The 19,583-nt window shown below is 40.9% G+C and overlaps 1 protein-coding gene and 1 long non-coding RNA gene across 4 annotated transcripts in view; one reads left to right on the top strand and one right to left on the bottom strand.

The window, feature by feature from the left end:
- The window catches only part of LOC105728672 (uncharacterized), a 278,507-nt gene that overhangs the window by 164,506 nt on the left and 94,418 nt on the right, over positions 1 to 19,583 (bottom strand). The gene's annotated exons all lie outside the window — the stretch shown is intronic.
- RFX4 (regulatory factor X4) overlaps positions 1 to 19,583 on the top strand; it is a 179,463-nt gene that overhangs the window by 77,248 nt on the left and 82,632 nt on the right. The window lies entirely within an intron of this gene.

Here is a 19,583-nt window from a genome sequence, read left to right as displayed (position 1 = left end):
AAGATGAGTTGACTATATTTATGTGAGTCTATTTCTGGGCTCTCTATTCTGTTTTGTTCTATTTGTCTATTCTTTTGCCAATACCATACTGTCTTGATTACTGTAGCTTTGTTGTATGTCTTGAAGATGGGTAGAATCAGTCCTCAATTTTTGTTCTTCTTCAATATTGGGCTGACTATTCTGGGTCTTTGGCTTTTCCATGGAAACATTGGAATCAATTTATTGAGAGACACAAAATAACTTGCTGGGATTCTGATTGGGATTGTATTGAATCTATTGGTCAAGATGGGAAGAACTGACATATTGGCAATATTGCATCTTCCTATCCATGAACATGGAACCTCTATTTTTATTTAGTTCTTCTTTGATTTCATCCATCAGAATTTTGTGGTTTTCCTTGTATAGGTCTTATACATAGTTTGTTAGATTTCTACATAAGTATGTCATTTTGGGGGGATGCTAACATAAATAGTATTGTGTTTTCAACATCAAATACCACTTGTGTATTACTGGTATATAGGAAAGAGATTGATTTCCATATATTAAGCTAGAATTCAATAACAGAACCTTGCGTCTTACAATCTTGCTTATTAGTTCCAGGAGGATTTTTTTCTTTTGTAGAATCTTTTGGATTTTCTACTGGGACAGTTATGTCATTTGTGAACAAAGAGTTTTATTTCTGACTTCTCAATGTGCATACATTTTATTTCCTTTTCTTGTCTTATTGCATTGGCTAATGCAGTATGATATTGAAAAGGAGTGGTGAAAGGGGACATCCTTGCCTTGATCCTGATCTTTGTGGGAAAACTTTGAGTTTCTTACTATTAAGTATAATGTTAGCTGTAGGTTTTTTGTAGATATTCTTTATCAAATTGAAGAAGTTACCCTCTATTCCTAGTTTGCAGAGAGCGTTTGTTTTTGTTTGTTTGTTTTTTTCCAAATTATGAGTGGGTGGTGCAATTTGCCAAATGCTTTTTGGGCATCTATTAATATGATCATATTTTTTTTAGCCTGTTGATGTCATAGATTACATTAAGTGATTTTTGAATGTTAAACCAGCCTTGCATATCTGGGATAAATCCCACTTGATTATGATGTATAATTACTTTTGTACAACATTTGATTCAATTTGCAAATATTCTGTTAAGGATTTTGGCATCTGTGTTTATGGGAGCTTGGTCTGTAACTTATTTTTAATGTCTTTTTCCTGGTTTTGGTACTAGGTAACAGTTGACCTCATAGAAGAGTTAGGAAGTATAGTCCCTCTGCTTCTGTCCTCTGAAAGAGATTGTAAAGAATTGACAAAATTTCTTCTGTGAATGTTTGGTAGGATTCACCAGTGCACCCATCTGAACCTGGTGCTTTCTGTTTTGGGGGTTAATAATTATTGATTCAATATATTTAATAGCTATAGACCTATTCTGTCTGTTTCTTCTCATGTAAATTTTGGCAAATCAACTCTTTCAAGAAACTAGTCCATTTCATCTGGATTATCAAATTTGTGGGCATAGAGTTATTTATGGTATTCCTTTATTATCCTTACAATATCCGTAAGATCTGTAGTGGTGTCTCCTCTTTCATTTCTAATATTACTAATTTGGGTCTGCCCTCTTTTTTTCTTTGATATCCTTGCTAGAGGCTTAACAATTTTATTACTGTTTTCAAAGAATCAGCTTTTGGTTTCATTGATTTTCTTTATTCATTTCCTGTTTTCAATTTCATTGATTTCTGCTCTAATTCTTATTATTTCATCTTCTTACTTCAGATTAAATTCACTCTTCTTTTTCTAGTTTCCTAAGGTGGAAACTTAAATTATTGATTTTATCTTTTTTCTTTTCCAATATATGTATTCAGTGTGATAAATTTTCCTCTATTCAATGCTTTCACTGCATCTCACAAATTTTAATGATGTGCTTTCATTTTCATTTGGTTCAAATATTTTTATTTCTGAGATTTCTTCTTTGCTCCATGAGTTGTGTAGAATAGTTGTTTTATTTCCACATATTTGAGGATTTTCAAATTATCTTTCTGTTATTGAATTCTAGCTTAATTCTATTGTGGCTTGAGAGCAGACATTACATAATTTTTGTGTTTTATGACCTAGAATGTGATCTACCTTGATGAATGTGCCATGTAAGTGTGAGAATAAATATTCTGCTGTTTTTGAATGAAGTAGTCTATTAATGTCAATTATATTGAATTGATTCATGTCCTTACTGATCTTCTGCCTTACTGATTTCCATTTCTGATAGAGGGATATTGAAGTTTCCAACTATGATAGCAGATTCATCAATTTTTCCTTGCAGTTCTATTAGTTTTTTCCTCATGTAGTTTGATGCTCTGTTGTTAGGCACATTTATATCAAGAACCACTGTGTCTTCTTGAAGATTAATACCTTTATAATTATATAATGCCCTTCTTTATCCTTGACAACTTTCTTTGCTTTGAAGTTTGCTCCATATGAAATTAATACAGTTATTCCTGTTTCTTTTGATTAGTGTTTTCATAGTATATTTTTCTCCATCAGTTTGCTTTTAGTCTCTATGTGTCTTTATATCTAAAGTGGGTTTCTTATAGACAACATATGGTTGGGTCTTGTTTTTTGATTTGCTCAGGCAATCTTTGTTTTTTAATTGATGAATTTAGACCATGATCTTCAAAGTGATTATTGATAAAATTAGATTAATATTGACCATATTTGTTACTGTTTTCTATTTGTTGCCCTTGTTGTTACTGTTTTTGTCTTCCACTCTTCTGCTGCCCTTTGCAGTTTTAACTGAGCATTTCATATCATTCCATTTTTTCCCCTTTATTAGCATATCAGTTATGCTTTAACATAAAAATACCTTTTAAATGGCTGTCCTAGAATTTGCAATATATATTTACAACTAATTCAAGACCACTTTCAAATAACGCTATACCATTTCACAAGAAGGGTGAGCACCTTATAATGAGAAAATCATAACTTTGCTGCCCTCTGTAAAAAAAAAAACCAAAATTACCCTAATTCTTCCCTTCCCTTTCTCCGGTATTTTTGCTGTCATTCATTTCACTTTACATAAGCCTACATGAGCACGTGTAAATGCATGTAATTATGTATCTGATCATATACATAATCAAATATTTTGTTGCCATTATTATTTTGAAATAAACTGTTGGGTTTGTTAGATCAATTAAAAACAAATATATATTCACATACACATACTTCAGTATATGTTTTAATCAATATACACATCAAATATTTTGTTGCTATTATTATTTTGAATAAACTCTCATCTATTAGATCAATTAAAAAAGAAGAAAAATATGTTTTTATTTTATTTCGCTTATTCCTTCTTCAGTCCTCTTCCTTTCTTTGTGTAGATCTGAGTTTCTAACCTATATCAATTTCCTTCTCCCTAAAGAATTTCTTTTAACATTTCTTGCAAGTCAGGTTTACTGAAAACAAATTCCCTTAACTTTTGTTTGTCTGAGAAAGTCTTTACTACACTTCAGTTTTGAAGGATAATTTCTCAGTGTACAGAAATCTAGGTTGGTAGGTTTTTTCTGTCAATACTTTAAATATTTCATTTCACTCTCTTCTTGTTTACATGATTTCCAAGCAGAAATCAGAAGATGGTCTTATCTTTGTCCTGTATAGGTAACGTGGGTTGTTTTTCTCTCTGGCTTTTTTGGGGATTTTTTTTTTTTAAATCTTTGATTTTCTATAGTTTGAAAATGATATGCCTTGATGTCGCTTTCCTATGGTTTGGTTTTTTGTTGTTTCTTATTTGACATTTATCCTGCTTGGTGTTCTATTAGCTTTCTGAATCTGTGATTTAGTGTCTGACATTAATTTGGGGAAATTCTCAGTCATTTTTGTTGCATATATTTCTTTGCTTCTTTTCTCTCTTTTTTCTCCTTCTGATATTCTTATTATGTGTATTTACATCTTTTGTAGTTGCCCCATAGTCCTTGGATATTCTGTTCTGTTTTTCAGTCTTTGTTCTCTTAGCTTTTTAGTTTTTGAAGTTTCTGTTGAGATATACGCAAGCTTCAGCTGTGTCTAGTCACCTACAAATCCATCAAAGTCACTCTTCATTTCTGTTACAGTGTTTTTGATCTCTGACATTTCTTTTTGGTTCTTTCTTAGGATTTCTATCTCTGCTCATATGGCCCATCTGTTCTTGCATGCTGTCTACTTTATCAATTAGAGCCCTTAGCAAATTGATCGCAGTTGTTTTAAATTCCTGGTCTGATAATTCCGACATCCTTGCCACGTCTGGTTCTGATGCTTGCTGTTTCTTTAAATTGTGTTTTAGCATGCCTTGTAATTTTTTCTTGGTGGCTGAACATGACGTATCAGGTGAAAACGGAACTGCTGTAAATCTCTTTGAGTCATGTGGTGGTAAGGTGTGTTGTGGGGGCAGGGGAAGAAATCTATTGTCCTGTGATTAGGTCTCAATCCTTTCGTGATCCTATGCCTCTGGACTATGAACTTTACAAGTGTTTCTCTGTTTTTTTAGATGTCACAGGATGGCTAAAGTTGGCTAGAATTGGATATTTCCCTTCTTTCACATGGAAGGTTAGAGGGGACTGGTGTTGGGTATTTCCCTTCTCCGCATGGAAGGCTAGAGCTGACTGGGGTTGGGTATTTCCTTCTCCCAAGTCAGTTAGGCTCTGATAATACTCCAGCCGGTTAGGCTCTGCTTAACTAGCTTCTCCTGAAAGCAGCCCTTGTTAAGAAGAACAGAGTGCTTTGGTGTATTTCAAAATGGTGCCTTTCTCTCCTCCCGCTGCCGGAAGCATGAGGGACTTTTTCTCTGATATTTACTGTGGAAACCTGTTCAAGCTCCTAAAGGTATATCTGTCAATATTGTGTGAGTTCCCCTATGATTGGGCCTCCCTGGAGTAATTTTTTAACTTTTAGCCTTGTCTGCATTAAGACTTCACAACTCGTCAATGACAATTCTGGTGTTCCTACCCCAGCATTGACTCCCGAGGCAGTTGCCACTCCTGAGTCTCTGCTCCAGGCAGCCACGACTCCCTGTATTTGCCTGTCTCTCCAATCTTGGGGCAGCAGTTTGCTCTGTGTCCTCACCTCTCTTAGGGACTCAAGAAAAATTGTTGATTTTTCAGATTTTTTGATTTTTACTCGTTAGGATGGAGTGGTGGTTTTAAAGCTTCTTATATGCAGAACCAGAAACTGGAAGTCAAAATGCTGTTTTTATTCCCACTTAAAGATGAGGTAGTTGACTCCAGGGCTTATGTTGTCAATATTGGATTTCTGGTCAATGCCAAGGAGCTAAACACTGGAGCATTCTCTGTAAAGTAGATCCTGGGTGAAAACCAGAAGGTCTATGAGTTATTAAAGAAATTGGGGCTGTGGTGAAAGATGTCCCTCTCCATTCCTCAATAGTGGCTTAAATAAATTAGTGGCCCTACTTTTCTTACATAAACTAAGTCTAGGGTGAGATAACCCAGCTGTAGTGGGACAGCTCCATAAGAGCATCAGAGACCCAGGTTCTTTCTGTCTTTGTGCTGTGCCATTTCTAGCAGATGGCTTCCAGTTTCTATATCACATCATGGTCTAAAATGATTGCTAGACTCCAAAGACTATCTTCCAGGAAAGAAGTAGAAAAAAAATGTGGTAAGGGGAGAAAGGTCAAAACTCCCAATTCAGTCAGCCCTCTTTAGACTCTCCCAGAGCCCAGCCCAGTGATTTTCCCCTACATCTCATTGCCTGCCTTTGGCTATCAGGGAGGCAAGAATATGTGGTCCACTCTATCCTGGAATAAAATATAGGGTTAGAGCCAGGTGCAATTGGTGCAGGCTTATTGTCCCAACTACTCAGGCAGGAGGCTGAGGTGGGAGGATTGCTTGCACCCCCGAGTTCAAATCCAGCCTGGGCAACACAGTGAGAGCCCATCTCTTAAAATTTTTTTTAAATTTAAATAAATAATTAGGATTTATTTACCTTGGACTAAGGACAAAGGGAAAAAAAGGGAAATAATTAGGGTTTAGTAGGGAAGGAGTAGGCAGCTAGCTATTTTATCCACATAAGGACATTTCACATATCTATGCATCCTTGTATATGCTACAGCTATGAAATGGAAGTCAGGAACCTGGAAGAGTATATGTTATTCTCTCAAATTATGAGTTCATGGGAAGTAACATAGGTGGTAAAATGTGATCACTTAAGACTGTGGAGGGTGACATGATTCATGGTCAACAAACAATTTGCTGAACTTTTCAGGAAAAGGCACGCTTATGGATAGGCACTAGACAGTTATGATACAGTGAAATTTGAATATGTGGAGAGGCCATTTGGCCTTGAAAATATACCTTCTGAAATAAAGGCTTAATGATGTCTTAAATTCCACAATTCCACTAATTTAAGTCTGTAAAAATGCAACTAGAACAGGGTAAGATCATTCATTAATACTTATCACTCACTAACACTTCAGTAGGTGTGAGTTTAATCTGTTAAGAAGACTTAGAGATAAGTTGATGCAATCCCTTCACTTTCCAGATGAGGAAATGAAGACCCGGAGGGACTGAGTGGTTTTCCCCAGTTCCTACATTTAGCGGCAGGTCTCCCTCTCCCCGAAACTAGAGCCAGGGGTGGGGCTGAGAGTGGGGAAGAGACACCAGTTAGAGGGTGGGAGACTGGAGAAAGGGAAGCTGGGGCGACAGATGTGCTCGTATGAATTGAATTTATTTATATCCTGCATTTTTCCAATGAGGACATGGACAATTGGCAGTTTGGGTTGTGGGTGGTTCATCCTTGAAGATTTGTCTCCTTTCTCCTTGCTGACCGTCCTTGAGCAATGGGGAGAAAAACCAAGGGTATTCTGGGGACCTGTGCTTCATCAGTTGCACTTACCTCTATTGGAGAGTAGGACAGGCACCCCCTCATTTACATGGTGGCCCTTCTAGTCCCACCAATCTGCCCATCCTCCTCCCACCCTGACCTGGGATCACTTGCACACCGCTTAACTGACAAAGCAGAAGATGAGGACACTCTTGAGGCATCCTAGGATCCTTCAAAGATGGCCTTTTTCCAGTTATCAAAGAAAAAAAAATATGTACATAGATAGACTTTCCTTCTACTTCTAATTCTTGCATATATTTTTCTTAATTTTTATGAATCTGCTGTGGGGTGTCCATGTCAGAATGTCTGATTTCACACCAGGTTTCTTTAGGTGGTTTTGCTTGTTTGTTTGTTTTTAGTGTAGTTCCGTGTAAAATTCTGAAGTCAAACTGTTTGTGTTTTTTTTGTTTGGTTTCAGTTTTTTTTTTTTCGAGATGGAATCTTGCTCTGTTGCCAGGCTGGAGTGCAGTGGCACAATCTCAGCTCACTGCAACCTCTGCCTCCCGGGTTCAAGTGACTCTTCTGCCTCAGCCTCCTGAGTAGCTGAGGCTACAGGTGTGTGCCACCACACCCAGCTTATTTTTGTATTTTTAGAAGAGACGAGGTTTCACCATTTTGGCCAGAATGGTCTCAATCCCAAAGTGCTGGGATTACAGGCATGAGCCACCACACCCAGCCAACTGTTTGGATTTGAATTTGAATCCTAGTTGTACCACTCAGCAGCTGTGTGAGCTCAGATAATTTCCTAACAGTCCTGGGCCTCAGTTTCCTCATCTGTAAAATGGAATATTGATAGCAATCACCCAGAGAATTGTTGAGATAATGACTACAAAAGGGCTACTTAGCACACAGCCTGATAAATATAAACACTTAATGCTTGCTAGTTATGACTTCAGTTTATTATAGCAATATTTCATGACTTGAACACATCACGTTTTTAATATATCATCACTAACATATCAATATTCCAGCCCTTCTAGCTGCTCTTCTGAACGGTTTTGAGAACAATTGTTCTAAAAATGTCCTACATCACGCACATGCTGCCATCACCACCCTCGCCCTCTCTTATTATCATCTTCAGAATTATTCCATTTTTGACTTCACCTGTATCTTATGTAACTAACCTCATTCTAACTAAATCAGTGTGTGATGACTGCCTTCTCTCATGCACATGTGACATTATCCAGTCACCCTGAGGACAGTGAGGGGTTCACATATAGATTTTTGGAATTCTTGTTATTGCCATCCGTGGTACCCCTCAAGAGGCAACAGATTCACTGTTACCTTTCCAACCCTGGGGCTTTTCAAGGAACCCTTCATCAATCCATATGCATGATTTGAAATTCTTCTTCTGTCTCATTGCACTCAGTATGAATTTCTTGTAGAAAGTTTGCAATTTCTCTTAGGGAATTTCCTGTGGAAACTGTAACATTCTCTAACCTTTTCATTCCCCACTTCCTGGTACCCAGGAAATCATAAAAATTGTGGATAAGGTAAGAATTATATCAGTATAGTAAAGTGACACCAGAAAACAGTGATTTTAAGATGGAAGCATTAAGGTAGGGTGTTTTACAGTCCCCATTCATACTACCAGCTTTAATTATTTTTTCTTTTCTGAAAAATGGACTAGGTTTATTATCAAAATAAAGTGAATATCCTGTTTTCAGAGTTAAATTTATGACAATTAGTTCCCTTTAACCAACTTATTTCCCTAATCATTTCTCTCTTGCTCAAAGAATTGTTTCTTATGTGTGTTTTTTAAAACACACCACAAGATTTCCACAATACATGGTTATAAAACAGGAACTTGTCACTGTATTAAATTTCTAATTTCCTGCTACGTGAAAAGCCCTTCTTTTCCCACACCTAAAATTACTCCTGAAATAAGACACACAACTCTCATTTTTAAACTGTGTTCAGCATACTTGACTCTATTCGACATACGAGTTTACCTCCTTCAATGTGTGGAAGGATATCTACTGATTCTATTGCATTAGAATTTCTTTTAGATCACTTCTTGTTGATGGCAAATCTTTATCTGCTGAGGGTGGGTGGAATTTTTGGAAACAAAAGCCTGATGACTAAGTTTGGAGATCAAGCTGATCAAGATGATATGATTTGAGGTCAAAACTGAAGGCTGTATTCTGTAGAGTGATGAGACTAAATGACCTTCCTGGGTGGCTCTGGGAGTGTCTCTTGAGGCAACACCAAGAGAGGCCATGGGGCAGGGGGTATCAAGCACAATGAGGGGACACCTTGCTGGCTCCGGAGTGTGTGGGCATGTGTCAGCCACAGTAAGGAAGATGACAGGCAGGAGAATCAGATTCCTATTTCTTCTACTGGCCAGAGACCATGAATGAAGGCAGCCTTGAATCACCTTAGATGCCAGTTCCTCATTCCTCATTTGTAAAGTGACATCATCAAACTCTCCCCCAGTGTTGTTTGCTTACTTTTTTTCTTTTCTTTTCTTTTCTTTCTCCCCCTCTCCCCCCTCCCTCTCTCCCCCCTCCCCCTCTCCTACTCCTCCTCTCCTCCTCTCCCCCCTCCCCCTCTTCCCCTCTTCCCCCTCCCCCTCTCCCCCTCTCCCCTTCTACTCCTCTCCCCCTCTTCCCTTCTCCCCCTCTCCCCCCTCCTCCTTTCCCTCTCCCTCTCCTGATGGAGTCTCACTCTGTTGCCCAGGCTGGATGGAGTGCAGTGGCACGATCTTGACTTACTACAACCTCCGCCTCCCGGGTTCAAGCTATTCTCCTGCCCCAGCCTCCCGAGTAGCTGGACTACAGGCACACGCCGCCACACTGGACTAATTTTTTGTTTTTTAGTAGAGAGGGGTTTCATGTGTTGCCCAGGCCGGTCTCGAACTCCTGAGCTCAGGCAATCCACTTGCCCCAGCCTCCCAAAGTGTTGGGATTACAGGCTTGAACCACTGCGCCCAGCCTCCAGTGGTGTTTTCTAAGACAAAATGTATTACCGAGTATAAAACCACCTCATTTAAGTCATGGTGCTTAGTGATGCTCAGTGGCTGACAGTTCCCCTTTTCACTCTTTCCCTTCCTCATCTTAAATTAGGAGGGCAATTGTTTGACTATGTCATCTCGGAAATGCTTGCTTCAAACTCATGTTTCTTGAAAAAAATTGCACCCGCAAAATGATGTAAGGGTATCCTGCATGCTGGGTTACCTTCAACTGGAGTGTGGTGTATGGGGAGGAGAATGGACAGGGGAGATGAGTGACATGGCCACCACCACCTAAAAAGGAATTCCAACAGCTCCGGAGACAGTAGTTCTCCAGAGCTTCTCTGCTTCCCACCCCCATCCCCGTGGAGCCCCCAGCTCTGTCTGCCCAGGCTGAAAGAGAGAAGGGTGGGATTCGTGAGTAATTAAAGGGAATTTGGAAGGCTGGGATGTTGCGGAATGTTAGATCAGTAGCTAGAACAGCATGTGGCGTTCTTTAGGCAGGCTTCATTGAATCCATACAAAAAAAGAAAGAGGGGCTGCCTGCCTGTCTGCTCATTTATCAAACAGTGAAGCTCAACTTTCACAGCTCCACAAAAGTGTTTTACTGTTTGCTGAGTCTTGCTCCAGAAATTAAAAGCTGAGCAGCCTGAGCGGGGCTGAACCAACCCTGCATTTTGAGACTCAAACTAAATTGTGCTGGGCTTTCAGATTCAGGGACCAGTTGATTATTTAATGAAAGGAGAGGAGAATAATTTGTAATTTGCAGCCCATAAGAAACACTTAAAAAAAAAAAAAAGCCAAACCCCCTTCCCACAGGTTTTTGTTGCAGCTACAAGGAGGAGGTTCTATCTGCAACAGCCCTTTCTTTGCTCAGAGTGGGAAAAGTCTTGACCTGCATTTGGGCAGAATGTGATGTGATACAACAGCACTTCTACCCTTCCTCCATCCCTTACTCACAACAAACTCCTTTTCCTCCGATTTCTTTACTTGAGATTGCCTTTTTCTCTCTTTGGAGGAGGAGGAGAGGATTTGGCCATCAGATACTTTGAGGTAAAAGAATTTTCACAAACAGAAGCAAATATTCCAGCCACGCTAACATATTCCTTGGGAAAGCATAATATACCACAAAAGCCCAAACACTAGATTGAATGAGGAGCATCTGCAAATCCACGAAAGGATGGAAATATGGAGGGCTAACTCCATCAGTGAAGAGAAAGGGCTAGAAAATAATGGTAACGAGAGGAAGAGTCACTAGAGAGGCAGAGGGGAGTGTTAATGGGTACGGACCCCCTGCTCCGGCTCCTCCCTGGCAGCTGGTCACTCCTCGCTCCCCTCCAGCCAGCGGGCTGGGAAAGCCTGTTGAGGTTGAGCTCTTTGCCTTCCACTCTTGTTCCACTTCCGGCTGGTGAAGTACCAGGAGGCAAACCTGGGTACCCAGTCTCTAGCCTCTCTGATCCTGCTACGAGCCTGTGTGATAAGCTGAACAAGTGTTATGATCCCCACTTCATAGATGAAGAACCTGTTGCTCATATGGAAGAAAGAGCAAAAGGTCTTTTTTGGCTTTTCAATTTCGCACATTTTTATAAAGTGTTAATGCTCTCCTATACTTTATAAAAGTGTGTTTTAAGAACATTGAAATGTGTCTCCCCTTGGATAAAGCAGCTCTACCTTTGAGAAAGGAATGAGGAGGAAATTCCAAAACAAAGTATCAACAATAAAAAACAAAAATCGCGACATGCAAAGATATTGCTTATAGCATTATTTGCATTAACACAATGCTGGAGACAACGTCAATGGCCCATCAAAGAGGGATGATTCATTCGTTCTTTCTTTCTTTCATTCATTGAGTCAATGAATTAATGCACTGAGCCACCTTCTCTCCCACCTGGACTACTGCAGTAGCCTTCCAACTGGTTTCCCTGCTTCCACACTTGTCCCTAAGTCAGTTCTCCACACAGCAGCCAGGATGACCCTTTTGCATGATAAGTCAGATCTTGTTCCCCACTCCCCTCCTTAAAGCCCTTGGAAGTCTTCCCATCTCACTAAGACTAAAAGCAGACACACTTACAAAGGCCTGCAAGGCTCTGTGAACCCCTCCAGCCTCCCGACCTCTCCTCCTACCACTGTCTCTCGCTTACTCGCTCTGCTTCAGCCACATGGGCCTCCTTATTCTTCCTGAAGCAAGTGAGACAAGCGCCCACTCCAGGGCCTTCTCATAGACTATTCCTTCTTGCAATTTCCTTCCCCTAGATATCCACAAAGTTTATTCTTTCACTTCCTTTAGGTCACCACCCAGTTGCCATGTGATCACTGAGTCCTAATTGCCCTAAACAAAATAACACTTACACCTCCATTTTTTTTTCCAAGACACAGTCTTGCTCTGTAACCCAGGCTAGAGTGCAGTGGCGTGATCTCAGCTCACTGCAACCTCTGCCTCCTGGGTTCAAGCAATTCTCCTGCCTCAGCCTCCTGAGTAGCTGGGATTATAGGCATGCACCGCCACGCCCAGCTAATTTTTGTATTTTTAATAGAGTTGGGGGTTTCGCCATGTTGTCCAGGCTGGTCTCGAACTTCTGACCTCAGGTGATCTGCCCACCTAGGTCTCCTAAAGTGCTGGGATTACAGCATGAGCCACGGCCCCTGGACCCCACCTACATTTTCTTTACTCTCTGGAGCACTTACCTGATAGAAGATACATTGACTTTTTCATTTATTTTTGGTCTTCTCACACTAGAATGTAAGCTTCTTGAACAGAGGCGGTTTCTGTTTTGCTCAGTGTGTTCCTCAGTGCCTAGCAAAATGCCCGGCCTATAGCAGGAGCTAGTGGATATTTGTTGGTGAATGAATCCAAGCTTTGGACCATTAGCCAACCTATTATGGTTACTGAGACTGCAGCTTGTTGAACATGGGGAAAATGAGGCTGGAGATACAGTTTGTGTGGAGTCTTACAAGCCTAGGTAAGGACTTTATAGGCTAAGTAAAACATTGATTATTTATAAAAATTCTATGGGGTGGGGGTGTTGGAGAAATTTGGTCAAAGAATGCAAACTTCCAATTAGGAAGAATAAGTTCAAGAGCATAGTAACTATAGTTAATGACAATGTATTCTTGAAAATTGCTGGCCAGGCACAATAGCTCAGGCCTGTAATCCCAGCACTTTGGAAGGCAGAGGTGACTGGATCACTTGAGGCCAGGAGCTTGAACTCGCTCTGGCCAGCTGGCAAAACCCCATCTCTACTAAAAATCCAAAAATTAGCTGGGCCTGGTGGTACATGCCTGTAATCTCAGCTACTAGGGAGGCTGAGGCACAAGAATCACTTGAACCCAGGAGATGGAGGTTGCAGTGAGCTGAGGTCATGCCACTGCACTCCATCCTGGGTGACAGAGTAAGACTCTGTCTCAAAAAGAAAAAAAAAAAAAAAGAAGAAGAAAAGGAAATTGCTAAGAGGGTACATTTTAAGTGTTCTCACCACAAAAAAATAACAAGTTGGGAGGTAATACATATGTTAATTAACTCAATTTAGCCATTCCACAATGTATACATATTTCAAAACATCATATTGCCGGGCACAGTGGCTCACGCCTGTAATCCCAGCACTTTGGGAGGCCAAGGTGGGCGGTTCACAAGGTCAGGAGATTGAGACCATCCTGGCCAACATGGTGAAACCCTGTCTCTACTAAAATACAAAAAATTAGCCAGGCATGGTGGTAGGCACCTGTAGTCCCAGCTACTCAGGAGGCTGAGACAGGGGAATTGCTTGAACCCACAGGCAGAGGTTGCAGCGAGCCAAGATCGCACTACTGCATGCCAGCTGGGTGACAGAGCAAGACTCTGTCTCAAAAAAAAAAATTATATTGTACACCATAAATATATACAATTTTATATGTCAACTTTAATTTTAAAAAAAGATTCTATGGATCACATAACTATGTCACCCAACAAGTGGCCCAGGGAAAGTTTCTGGGAGGAAATAAGATACAAGCTGAGATGTGAGGATGAGTAGACATTAGGCAGAAAATGAGTGTGAAGAGAGGGCTCTGGACAATGAGAACATCCTGTGGGAAGGGCCAGAGTAGGACAGAACACAATGTGTTCACGAAACTTGGAAGAAGTTTCATTCCGTATGGCCAAAACATAGGAATTGGGAGAGGAGTGGGAGAGCTAAGCTGGAACAAAGGCAGGGCCAATCAGGCAGGACCTGGTGGGTGTGGGTTTTGTTTAGAGGCTTCATGCAAAAGTGGTCGTGATGGGGCATAACAGGAAGCAGGGCCAACGAGACCATTGAAGTAATCCAGGTGCAAGACCATGGTCCTGGGATAGGTGGAGATGGGAGGATACGTGTAGAATTAGGATATGAAGATAGGGGGTAGAACTTGGTCACAGATTGGAAGTGGCACATACTCTAGCTTCTGGTTTGGGGAAGGGTGAGTTCTGGTGTGGTCAGGTAATGGGGAAAGGCTCACAGAGCAGTGGAGTGCAGACTGGGTGGCTGGATGGGCTCTGAGGGCACAGGTAGTGAGGAGGGAGATAGAGTTGAGGGTAGAAGGTGCAGAGGTATGGGCCTGGGAAGCATTCAGGAAATAGTGCAACACCAAGTAGTCTGACTTGGACAGAACCTCGAGTTCATGTAAGGAAATTTAGAGAGAATAGATGGAAGCAAAGAGTGGTGTCTGAGTTTCAATCAAAGGAACCTCTGCTAAGTTAAGGTGGCCATAGAGAATTGCCAGAGGCCTCTAGGTAGACAGGTAATGATCTGGATCATTCCTTCAGTAAACCTACTTGGGGACCTACATTGTGCAAACAGAATGATTTTTGCTTAGCATTTTATTAAGCGGTAGTGTTTCACTGCCAGATTGCCACTTGAGCGGATGCGGGTAAATTTCATTCAGGAGGAGACATGGGGCTGCCTGCTAATGTTACCATCCCCTCAGCTGCTTCCCACCTTCCTTAGCCTATTAGGTGCAGAGCCCTCAGATCCTGTTCATAACAGTGGCCACCAGAACATTTCCAAGAGGGTCAGAGTGAGGATAATAGAAATCTTCACTGAGAGTTGATGAGAACGAGAAATCATTTCGTTCCTCAAACACACGTAATGTGTAAATGCAGGAATATGACATAACAGAAATAAAGGTTGCTGTTAAAGGAAGGAATGAGAGGCTTGGGGACACTTTCATTCATCCAGAAGCCATAGCATTGTGGTGGTAGAGTGTTAAGTCAGACGGGATGCATTCAAATCGCAGATCTGCATCTGAGCTGTGTGGCTTTGTGCAGGTTGCTTAGCCTCTCTAAGCCTCAGTTTACTCATCTATACAGAGGGAAATAGTGGAACCTGGCACTGGATTGTTATGATGATCAGCTGAGATAATACATGTAAAGTGGTTAGCACAGTGCCTGAGCCAGGGCTGGAACCTGGGTGAACCTGACTCCAAAGCCTGTGTGCCTAACCACTGTTTACCATTGTTTCCCAATTCACTAGGAAAACAGAGAAAGGAGGCAGATAAAGCTGCATGGGAAGAGCTACAGGGCAAGTGGGAGAGGCTCAGAGAAAGCTAGGAGTTCCTTGGGGGTGGGTAGAAACAGTGTGGCCTTGGCCTTCCAGGCACAGGGAACAGGACTGTGGATGTGGGACCAAAATGAGCCTCGAGCTCTGAGAAGTGGCTGGATTTTAGGCTGGGCAGCTGGGCAGGAGTCGATCACAGAGGGCCTCATGGACCAGCCTGAGGAGTGGGCAGCAAGAAGACACTCAATATTTTCAACGAGGAAATGAAATTATTATACTGGCATTTTAGAAAGATCTTGCTGCTGAGGCCTGGCATGGTGGCATGTGCCTGTAGTCCTAGTTTCTCTGGAGGCTGAGGCAGGAGGATCTCTCGAGTCTAGGAATTCAAGGCTGCAGTGAGCTAGGATGGCACCACTACTCCAGCCTGGTCAACAGAGCGAGACCCTGTCTCAAAAAAACAAATCCCACTGGTGAGGCAACAAGATTGGTGGCAGGAAAACCAGTTAGAAGAATGTTTCTGTGGTCCAAGCAGTGAGAAATGATAGTGGGCTAGAGCAGTAGTGGGGATAAGGGCAGATAGAGAGAAGGGGCTAGGTTTAGGAGATGTCCTGAAGCCAGAATCAACAGGACCCATGGTTATGCAGTGTTAGGAAAAGAGGAGTCAGGGAGGACTCTCCTGTTCTGTCTTAGGTAACTCAGCGGAGGTTGAGCTGGTCACACAGATGCTAAAACTGCATGTATTGATCTATACATTATTCAAAAAGAATAAGTAAAAACCATCTGCGCTGAAGGGAGTCATAGATTAAATTGATCTGTGAATTCCCAGGCCCCATGCTATGGCTTGATAATTCCTCAACATCACAGTGCATAGAATTACAAACACACTGATTATACATGTTACTGCCTCGCAGAGGTAGAACAAGTGACTCCAGAAGGCCAGTCACTTCCCAGGGGCCATCTGTTACATCTCTAGAAGACCACTAAACCTGGTTGCAGGCTTGGCCTGTGTCGCTTTATAGGTGTTACATAGGATACCATTTGGATAAACACTTAGAAAGATTTCAGAACTTAGCCCCGTCTCTTAAATCAAGTTATCATAAGGCTTAGCAACCAAACAAAACAATGCTGCTTTCTTTAATTATCTACATATTGGTTATAGAAAATAGGAAATGATTTATTTTTTAAAAAAAAAAAGGAAAGAAAGAAAAACAACACTATAACATTCTGGTAGATTTTAGGTGCTTCTTCCAAGATTATCTTGACCTTTCACTGTTATTCCTAATAAAATCCTTTTCTATTTGCAAAAAAATAGTTGATTTAGTACATGAATATACAAACCCTTTCTGTTCTACCTACAATCCCAATAACCTAACAAATATCCATTTTCATTTTTCCACATTACCTGTTCATTCCTGTATTTCTATAAACAATTCTCTGTTATATAACTCTAATATAAACATAGATTGAGTTCTGCCATTTCATTTAGCATTATAAGCATTTTTTGTATTATGACATAGTTTTTGTTACCATCAATTTTAATGGTAATTATTTCATAATTTCTATGGGGTGTATATACACTATCATATTTTTAGACAATTTCCTATCATTGGACATTTGTTGTTTCAAATTTTTCACTGTCATTAGTAGCCACACATTTAGCTTTTTCTTATTTTAGATTATTGCCTTGGAATTAATAGATCAAAAATATGAGTATTTTATGGCTTCTTATATGTTTTTAAAATGCTTTGGGGAAGGGTTGTACTAATAAATGATATCATCAGCCATCTGAGTATTCAAGTTTTACTACAGCTTTGACAGCACTGAATATTATCCTTTTCAAAGTGTCTGTGAATAACAGAGGGTTAAACATGATGCCTTACTAGCCAAATGCAGTGGCTTATACCTGTAACCCCAGCACTTCAAGAGGTTAAGGTGGGAGGATCACTTGAGGTCAGGAGTTCAAGACCAGTCTGGCCAACATGGCAAAAACTTGTCTCCACTAAAAATACAAAAATTAGCCAGGCATGTTGGTGTGCTTCTGTAGTCCCAGCTACTTGACAGGCTGAGACAGGAGAATCGCTTGAACCCAGGAGGTTAGAGGTTGCAGTGAGCCGAGACATGCCACTGTACTCCAGCTGGGGCAACAGAGTGAGACTCTGTCTCAGAAAAACAAAAAACAAAAACATGATACCTTGCTTCAGTAGTTGTGTTCATTTGTATAGGAGAAATTTTCCAGACCTAAACATATGAATATTTCTGCTTTTTCTAAGCAACTAATATACACTTATATTGATAGTGGGATTCTTCTAACTCTATTGTATTATCTTCTTTGCTTGGGTGGTCAGAAAACTCAGAACTCACTTGAAATCAATGTGAAAAATCCCCTGGCTCAGTTTTCCTTGTTTTCTTTCTATCTCTGTCAGCATGTCTATGTCTGTTCAGTAGTGTTGCTTTGTGAACAGCTGCTTCAAATCCTGGCTCTGAAGCCATTCATATGAAGAAAGTCTGTAGGGCTTGGCCACAGGTTAATATAAACCCAAGGTGCTGAGGCCACTAAACCTGGTTGCAGTCTTGGGCTGCATTGCTAGACAAAGTGTTTAAAGAGCACTGTTACTGACCCCGTCTTGAATGACTGCCTTTTAATCAGGTCACAACAGTTTGAGAGGGACATAAACAAAGTAAGAAGCTTGGATCCTCAGTTTACAGGAGTCAGGGTTAAAGAGATGGGATTTATTGCCTACAGAGTGGTACCCTTAAAGAATTCAGATAATTATTGCATCATTTTTTTCAGTATGATCACCATGAGATGATATTTTAAAAGCGCCTTTTACTTCCAAATGTGGTTTCGTGATGCTATTGCATTAGATTCTCTAAACATTCTTGTGAAGTGCATCTTTTTTTCAACCATTTTCAGATGCTGAAATGCTGGCCCATCCATTCTCTACACTGGAGATGGTCAGCTCCCCAGTGTAGAGAAATGCTCTGTCTTCATGCTATCTGTTCAAGGTTCTCAATTTCTCACTAATTTGTGCACTTGTTTCCATCCCACTGATGCCATTTTAGTTGAGATCACCAACACCTAGCCCTCCAATTAGGGGAAGACTACACAAGTCCCTTAGTCCTCAAATGTCACAGGAGGAAATTCAGGCACAGAGAAGTTAAATAGGGTGTCCAAGTTCAAACAGCTAACAGGATCACAGTCCATATTTGCTAAGTGAATGAGTAAATCAGTCAATGAGAGTATTGGTGTGGATAAAAGAGGGGTGAATAGATCAATAGAGACATTCATCCCCATCCCAAGAGAAAGCTCTCAAGTCTTATGCCCTACCAATAAGAAATCAGCAACAATATCTCTTTTTTTTTTTGAGACAGAGTTTCGCTCTTGTTACCCAGGCTGGAGTGCAATGGCACGATCTCGGCTCACTGCAACCTCCGCCTCCTGGGTTCAGGCAATTCTCCTGCCTCAGCCTCCTGAGTAGCTGGGATTACAGGCATGCGCCACTATGCCCAGCTAATTTTTTGTATTTTTAGTAGAAATGGAGTTTCACCATGTTGACCAGGATGGTCTCGATCTCTTGACCTCGTGATCCACCTGCCTCGGCCTCCCAAAGTGCTGGGATAACAACATCTCTTTTAATGAAGGCTCACTCCCTCTGACCATGCATGCCTGCTCAATGCTTACCAGGAGGGAAGGGATTCTGGAAGACTTTGGTTACACTTGAAAAATCCCAAAGGGTCATCTGGACAATCAGTGGTAATAATGGGTAACATTTAGTAAGTACGTACTAAGTGCCAGGCACTGCTGCAAATTATTTACATACATTCGCTTTTTTAAATTTCATAATAATTCTCTAGAGGTTATTATCATTCCCATTTTACAAATGGGGAAACTGAGTCACATGGCTATTAAATAACTTGCCCAAGGGCACCCAGCTTAACCAATGGCTGAGCTTGGATTTAATTCAGGTAGTTGAGTTCCAGAGTTCTTGGAAGTAAACCCTGCACTGTCATACCTCTCCACAAACGTCGTCTCTATAAATCCCAAGGAAAGGGGCCCCATGGTTATATCTTCACCTTGAGAGATCCTCTCTCTTCCCGGATTTCTTGTGAATTGGTGTGGTTTTCCTGAGCAACAGCAATTATCATCCTCTTCTCTGCAGACAGATAAAAGATACCCTCAAGCTTTTATTCCTTCATTCAGCAAATATGGATTGAGGTCTTTGCATGTGCCAAACCCTGTATGAGTTCCTTGCTCTTATGGAGCATGTGTACAAGT

This window comes from Aotus nancymaae, unplaced genomic scaffold (assembly GCF_030222135.1).
Source record: "Aotus nancymaae isolate 86718 unplaced genomic scaffold, 86718_ANA_hifiasm-v0.15.2.pri h1tg000021l, whole genome shotgun sequence".
NCBI classification, from domain to species: Eukaryota; Metazoa; Chordata; class Mammalia; order Primates; family Aotidae; genus Aotus; species Aotus nancymaae.
The sequence above is the reverse complement of the archived record's forward strand: the minus strand, read 5'-3'. Positions and strand labels throughout refer to the sequence as shown.